The following is an 8,333-nucleotide window of genomic DNA, read 5'->3' on the forward strand; positions in this document are numbered from 1 at the left end:
CCCGCCCGCGCGCCACCGCGGCTCGGCCGCCCGCGGACGCCTCCGATCGGCGCCGCCCGACCCGGCCTCTGCCGCGCCCGTCGTCGTCCTGGTCGCCTCCACGCCCAGTCCCGGCGAGCTCCTCCACCGCCTCGGCCACCATCTCCGGCGCCCTCCGTCCTCTCCCACGCCGCGCCGCCTCCTCGGTTCGCGAGCTCCGGCGACCCCTGGATCCAGATCCATATCACTAGGGTTGACTTCTTTCTCCCCCGAAATCCACTAAGTCATTTTTTCTGTCAGTAATTTGTTGCATGTTCATGGTGATATAACTTTGCACCCGTGGCTCCGTTTTGGGCGTGTAGCATACCGAATTGTTCGCCTCGACGAGTACATAATTTCATCTTATTGCATCATTTTCATTTGAGCTCATCTTTATGCCCGAAATGCTGTTGGAAGACGGCTATGTGATGTTAGTTTCAGATTCTTATCAGAACATGCACTTTTGTCACTTTTGCCATGATTGATGTGTGCATCTTATGTACTTGAGCCCTACATGTGTTTTGAACTATGCCATGTCACCTTTACAAAGGTGAGTACCATGTATTTTGGTGATCAATGTGGTGACTAGCACAAGCATGCAAACTAGGCTTCGCGATGTTGCTGATTTTAATCCCTGTTCTGCTGTTATTTTGATGCCATGTAAACTTGATGCTACAGAGAGATCAACTAAGGGACTTTTGTTCTATGCTTTGAGTAGAATCATGCCATGTCTTGTTTTGATATTATAAGTTTCTGTAGCATGTTTATAACTTGCTCTGAACATTGCTTCCTGATGCTGTTTATGCCATGTCCAACCTGATATTTTTTGCACTTTCGTCATGCTTGTTTGAACCTGTTGTGGTGTGATTTAGCTGTAGCTCAGTGTTCCTATTTTGTTAAGCATCTCCTGTAGATCACTGTCATATGCTTTGTTTTTATGTTGGGGTGCTGTAGCATAGTTTCTTGTTGCATGCTAAGTAGCATCGTGTTGTTAATCACAACTTTGTGCCATTCTTGTTTTGCTTGCCATTTGCAAACCGTGCATCCGTTCCCGGTGATCCTTATATCGTTTTCAACCGAAATCACCTCATCTTTCCAGTGGCATACTTGGTTTGCCAAGTTGATTCCTTGTTCATCCTTTTTCCTCCTGGAGCACGCATACGCATTGCATATCACATCTCGCATATCATGACATGTATTGCATCATGTTGCTTGTGCATTGCACCGTGATTTATTGTGATTCCTTTGCTTGTGTTCTTGCTTTGGGTAGAGCCGGGATACGAGTATGTGCATGAGGAACATGTTGAGTACGCTAACGAGGATCAAGTCTTCGACAACTCTGAGAACTTTGCAGGCAAGATGACCATACCTTCGATATCACTTCTATCTTTGCTTTGCTATTTGCTCGCTCTATGGCTATGTTAGCTCTACCTGCCACTGTTTACCATGCCTCCCTATTGCCATGTCAAACCTCTAACCATCCTGTCCTAGCAAACCGTTGTTTGTCTATGTCACCGCTTTTGCTCAGCCCCTCTTATAGCGTTGTTAGTTGCAGGTGAAGATGAAGTTTGTTCCTGGTCGGAACATGGATATTTTGGGATATCACAATATCTCCGGTTTAGTTAATGCACCTTATATACTTGGTAAAGTGTGGAACGCTCGGCCTTATGCCTGGTGTCTTGTTCCTCTCTTGCCGCCCTAGTTTCCGTCATACCGGTGTTATGTTCCTTGATTTTGAATTCCTTACACGGTTGGTGATTTATGGGACCCCCTTGACAGTTCGCTTTGAATAAAACTCCTCCTGCAAGGCCCAAACTTGGTTTTACCATTTGCCACCTAAGCCTTTTTCCCTTGGGTTTTTGCGAGCCCGAGGGTCATCTTTATTTACCCCCTCGGGCCAGTGTTCCTTCGAATGCTGGTCCAACCTGAGCGATGTCCGGCGCCCCTTGGGCAACCAGGGTCTATGCCAACCCGACGTCTGGCTCATCCGGTGTGCCCTGAGAACGAGATATGTGCAGCTCCTATCAGGATTTTTCAGCATTTCGGGCGGCTTTGCTGGTCTTGTTTTACCATTGTCGAAATGTCTTGCGAACCGGGATTCCGAGACTGATCGGGTCTTCCTGGGAGAACGTATATCCTTCGTTTACCGTGAGAGCTTGTGATGGGTAAGTTGGGACACCCCTGCAAGGTATATTATCTTTCGAAAGCCGTGCCCGCGGTTATTAGGCAGATGGGAATTTGTTAATGTCCGGTTGTAGATAACTTGACACTTGACTTCATTAAAATGCATCAACCGTGTGTGTAGCCGTGATGGTCTCTTCTCGGCGGAGTCCGGGAAGTGAACATGGTTTGAGTTATGTTTGACGTAAGTAGTTTCAGTATCACTTCTTCATCGCTTCTAGCTTCTCGACCGATGCGTTGCTTCTCTTCTCACTCTCACTTGCGTATGTTAGCCACCATATATGCTTAGTGCTTGCTGCAGCTCCACCATATTACCCCTTTTCCTACCTATGATCTTAAATAGTCTTGATCTCGCGGGTGTGAGATTACTGAGTCCCCGTGGCTCACAGATTCTACCAAAACAAATGCAGGTGCCGAGGATACCGGCGCAGTTGGCGCTACCGAGCTCATGTGGGAGTTTGATGAGGACCTTGGTCGTTACTATGTATCGTTTCCAGATGATCAGTAGTGGAGCCCAGTCGAGACGATCGGGGATCTAGCATTTGGGGTTGTCTTCTTTTCATTTGGATTTGACCGTAGTCGGTCTATGAGTGTATTTTGAATGATGTATGATCTTAATTATGTATTGTGTGAAGTGGCGATTGTAAGCCAACTCTCTTTATCCCATTCTTGTTCATTACATGGGATTGTGTGAAGATGACCCTTCTTGCGACAAAACCACCATGCGGTTATGCCTCTAAGTCGTGCTTCAACACGTGGGAGATATAGCCGCATCGTGGGTGTTACAGACACTGAGCCTGCCGCGGGGCCAACGACTCCGACAGGGCGTCAAGCCCTGGACATGGAGACGGCAGCCCCATGGCAGAGGAGATTCCCTTGGTCCTTGCCGTCGAGCCTCAGGCTCCGCCATGGGCACAACATACCATCCCATTCCTTCAGACAGGGGAACTTCCTGAGGAGCGGGAAGAAACAGAGAAAGTGTCATGTCGGTCTGCCCTATATCAGTTCATTGATGATGTTCTGTACAGAAAAAGGCCAAACGGCGTTAAGCTAAAATGCATACCCCGGGAGGAAGGACTGCAGTTGTTGGCAGAGATACATGGGGGCATATGTGGCTCCCACATAGGGTCGAGGGACCTTGCCGGCAAGGCTTTCTGGCAGGGTTTCTTTTGACCCACTGCCCTCAAGGATGTGACGGCAGTAGTACCCAAGTGTGAAGCATGTCAGTTCCATTCGAAGAAGCTGCATCAACCAGCTCAAGCCCTTCAAACCATCCCTCTCTCCTGGCCCTTCTCGATCTGGGGGCTTGACATATTGGGCCCCTTCCCTTGTGTCGTCGGGGGCTTTGAGTACTTCTACGTTGCAATCGACAAGTTCACAAAGTGGCCTGTGGTGGAAGCCCTGAGGAAGGTGACAGTGCAGTCAGCCATCAAGTTCTTCAAGGGGCTAGTCTGTTGTTTTGGTCTAGCCAACAGAATCATCACAGATAACGGCACACAGTTCACAAGCCACGCATTCATGTAGTATATTGAGGATCTTGGCAGCAAGGTCTGTTTTGCTTCCGTGGCACACCCACGAAGCAACGACCAAGAAGAGAGAGCCAATGCTAAAGTTCTGCGGGGTTTAAGAATGAAGACTTTTGACAGGCTGCACAAGAGTGGAAGGCACTGGATTGATGAGCTATCGGCAATTGTTTGGTCGATCAGAACGACGCTGAATCCAGCCACCGGCTAGACACCTTTTTCCCTGGTCTACGGGGCAGAAGCAGTTCTTCCCATGGAACTCATACACGGGTCACCTCGAGTGCTCGCTTATGATGAGCTTGAGCAAGAGCAATTGCGGCTAGATGACGCGATGATCCTTGAGGAAGATCGTCTTCAGGCGGCTGTGAGAGCAGCATGCTACCAGCAAGCCTTGCGCCGCTACCATAGCCGCAAGGTTCATGCCCGAAGCTTTGAGGAAGGTGACCTTGTTCTTCGGCACGTTCAGTCGGCCAAGAATTCTAAGAAGTTGACGCCAAAGTGGGAAGGCCCTTATTAGGTAACACGAGTCACCAGGCCTGACGCAGTGCGCCTGGAGACCGAAGACGCCATTCCAGTGAGCAACTCCTGGAACATCGAGCATCTTCGTAAGTTTTACCCGTAAGGCATGGCTACCGGGCCCCCCGGCAAGTAACCTTTTGTACAAGCCTTGCCGGTAAGGCATGTAACCCTTTGTACAGAGCCAGGCGCATACCTTGAGCATAAGTAAACGAAGCGCTGGCGCCCTAAGTTATAGCATGCATTCTAGGTTGAGTCTCCTCCTCGGTTAGGATTGATAGAGCTTAGCGGCGACTAACCCCTAGCTTAGAGGTCGAGTTTGTGTCTCTTTGTTCCTCTCCGTCCTTTCATGGTTCGCAGGATACATGAGCATATCCGCTTAGCCATATGGAGAAGAGGAGAACAAGCTGGCGCTCCGACCCCGGCAAGCTAAGTTTGTCAGGGGCTGAAGACATGAGGGTCTGACCCCGGCAAGCCAATGTTGTCGGGGGGGACCGCAGATCCAAATAAGTTTTTCATCCCTTATCCTGTGTTTCCGTATGAAACTAGGGGCATGTGAAGCCTCATCTGGCTTCTAGGCTACCGTGCTCCTTTTTTCCTGTACCAAAGAAATTATTTCTTGGGGCAGAATCTGGTTCGAGCTGCGGCACCAAAGAAACAGGCATAGGGCCAAACTCTATTTCATCACTGCCTCCATCGAAAACGTGAGTGCAGCTGAACGAAGTAAGGGAGCGGCGTGGCCTGTTGCCGGGAGACTTTGTTTATACAGAAAATAGCAAGGACTCGTTCCTTGGTATGGGCATGGCTCACACACAAAGGACCCGGCAAGAACCCCTTTTTCATTAATACGCCCCATGCAAGTACAAATCATACGGAATGTATACATGAGCAAGGGGATTGGAGTTTTAGGTCTAATTAAGGCTCGTAGGCTTACAAGCTAAAAAAGAGATAAGTTGCCCGTAATCCCTTTCTTGTTCCTCTCTTCAGGAAATGCGACAAGAAGGTGAAAAGGGCAAAAGGAGCGCCTATGTGAGGTATGACCAGCAGAAGGCGCCAAGAGAACATGCCGGCGATCTCCTAGGAAATGGTTGGTGATGGTGGCGCCGGAGGAAGAGCTGGAAGATGAGGCAGCGGCCCGTCAATACGCTATGAAGGCATCGGCGCCATCATACTCCGACTTGACGGCCCGCCACCCGCCTTCTTCGCTTCTCCGGCCTCCCCACGCCAGTCGCCCAAGGCGGCGACCCCGAGAAGTTCAAGGAGCCGGCGACACGGATAATGGGTTCGCCGGTGTCACCCTGGAGCGGCGTCCACGATGCCTAGTCAGATCCGTCATCCCACCGCCCGCTACCCTCGTCGTCGCTGCCGCTGTCCTCCTCGTCACTCTCGCTCGAGGAAAAATCTTCATCGTCGGAGGAGCTCTCCACGCAGCACTTTAGACGAGTGCCAAGGTCTCCAAAAACATTGAAGGAGAGCTGGCCGTTCTCCATCAACTTGAAGTAGAGAACGAGCCCCGACATCAGGCTATGGATGCGAGCGAAGGTCTTCCACCCAGGGCGAAGATACATGATGTGAGGGGCTGGGAAGTCGACATCGGCCCATATGCCGGTGTTCCCACAGCCCCTCATGTGCAGTCTCGGTGCTTGCGGCGGGTCCAGTTCCATGGCCCGAGAAAACGGGGTCGGGAGATGGAGACGACGGCGAGCCGGCTGGCGCAACCTGATGAAGAACTCGTAAGGGTTGTCCCCGACGTGTCCCACCATGGGGGGAAGGACTGCTAGTGGAGGCGAGGCTGGTGCACCGCCCCGTCCTCCTCTTCCTCGAGCACCGTGGCGGCCTTGGCCTCGCCCTCTCGCTATTCCCCTCGCAGCCGGCTCCGCCGCCGCAGGCTCTTGAGGAGGAGCGACGCATTGTCGAGCAAAGACCGTCACCGCCACCGATGAAGCATCAGCATGGCCTCTCCCCATGGCAGGGGAGAGGAAGCAGTAGAGATGCGGAGAGGCACATGGCAAAGGACTGAGGGGCACCGTTCCTCCCGCTCCCCTCTTTATAAAGGGACGGGGGTGGGGTTCGTCCGCCCCTTTCAGCCAATCCAGCTAATTAAGATGACAGCGGGCGAAGCCGTCGACCGCCCTCCCCGCCCAATTAAAGGCGCATGGGTATCCCCCCACGCGCGCACGTCTTCCCATGCTCTACGTGCCTGTCACTCGCCCCGCGTCGTGCATGCGGCGTACGTGGCGCATGGGGCGGGTGTAATGGGATGCGTAGGGCGACGGTTCCCAAGTGCGGAAAGTAAATGAGCAGTAGACCTGCGGTCTCGAAGAGACACGCAAGCTACCTCTTTACTGTTCACCAAAAATGACGCGGGCATGCTTCGAACACCCGCGCACGCAACCCCCACGTCACGCATTTAATGCGTGTCATGGGGAAGCGCAGCGGGCAAAAAGTTACTCCAGTGAAAAGCCGCCCCACCTGCCCGCGCACTATTTTTGGGCCTAGCCCAACAAACGCGCCGCGCTTATGTGTGGCCCAGGACCGAGGGCTTCTGTCGGTGTACTAAAGTATGTGCACTACTTTGTACCCCTTACTAAGTGCACGGGCAGTCAAAGCCACGCGACCACGTCCACACTAGGCAGGGCAAGGGGAAGGGCAGGAGCCGTAGAACAGTCAACACAATACCAAGACCAAAGAGGACAAGGCGGTTCTCCCCGGCAAGAGCCTTGCCAGGGTAGCTTCCACAGCCTACAAAAGAGTCTTGCCGGGGCAACTTGCCCAGCCCTACACCAGCAGGACGCGCTACCCTTGAGCCCAAGTTTCCCAACTTCATTGGAACCAGGGCTTGGGAGGAACTTCTGTGGTGGCATGCAAATCTTTGTGAAGACAAGAGATACTCCAGATCAGAGGAAGAATAGAAGGCGACGAACCTTGGCAAGATCCCTACTAAAGAAGCACACAAGACCTCCGACAGCATCCTTGCCGCGGACGACTACAACACCGCGGCAAGACCCTTGTCGGGGCCCCGACAAGGCCCTTGCCGAGGACATCTGTGACATCTATGCCAGGCCTGCGCCTGCCACGGTCCCGCCCCCGTTCCATATGCAGCTGCCAGCCCACCAGCTGGGCAGGAACATGCGTGTCTACAGGAGGCTTCTGGGCCAACTCAGCGCATGCCTACGTGGTGGCATGTAAATCTTCGTGAAGGCCCTACCACCGCGCCACTTCAGCTGCCTGCCAGCCTACATGGTGCCACCTCAGCTGCCTGCTAGTCTACATGCCACCACACGCCTTGCTGGCTCGGGCGCGTGTCGAAGCAGGGAGGAGCGGCAGCGGACGGGACGTGGGTTCGCATTTAATGCGACTTGTCCCATACGGCTATCGATAAGCTTAAACAAAGTACTGCGATGCCACCTCCTAGTGCCATTGTGGCGATCCCCTTGCCTATAAAAGGAGGCACACAGCGTCCAGGAGAAGGATTCGGATCCTTGCACAAGTTACGCTTATTGTAGCTAGCTCAAGAACAACAAGAACACCAAAATAGAGATTCTAGGCAGGAGTAGGATATTACGCAAGCCGCGGCCGAACCTGGGTAAACGCCCCGTGTGCACTGAATTAGTCTCTCATCCTGCTCTCCTCTCAACCCAGCACCCCGCAACCGTAGTAGGGATCCCTTTTTGATCCCATAGGCGTTGTTTCCATCGACAGATACTTGTATGATCATGTGTTTGATCATATGCTACTTTAAAGTTTGCTTGGATGACATTATCTCTTATATCCATATATGATTATTCACTTTGCTTGGTGATGAGTGCATGCTTTTAATTGCTATCATTTTGAACGCTCCACCAAGATGTATGTGACATGGAAGAGTAACCCATGATACTAATCGATTGTGCATTTGCATTCAAAAGCAAATCTTAAATAATGCACAAATTTAGGGGGAGCTCTTGCTTATCACATACTTCTCAAAGTGATGATATATTTCAATCTTATAATCATTTGTCGAAGCTTTGATCTATATGTTGTCATCAATTACCAAAAAGGGGGAGATTGAAAGTGCAACTATCCCTTGGTGGTTTTGGTAATGATTAACAACAT

Source organism: Triticum dicoccoides, chromosome 2B (assembly GCF_002162155.2).
Source record: "Triticum dicoccoides isolate Atlit2015 ecotype Zavitan chromosome 2B, WEW_v2.0, whole genome shotgun sequence".
NCBI classification, from domain to species: domain Eukaryota; kingdom Viridiplantae; phylum Streptophyta; class Magnoliopsida; order Poales; family Poaceae; genus Triticum; species Triticum dicoccoides.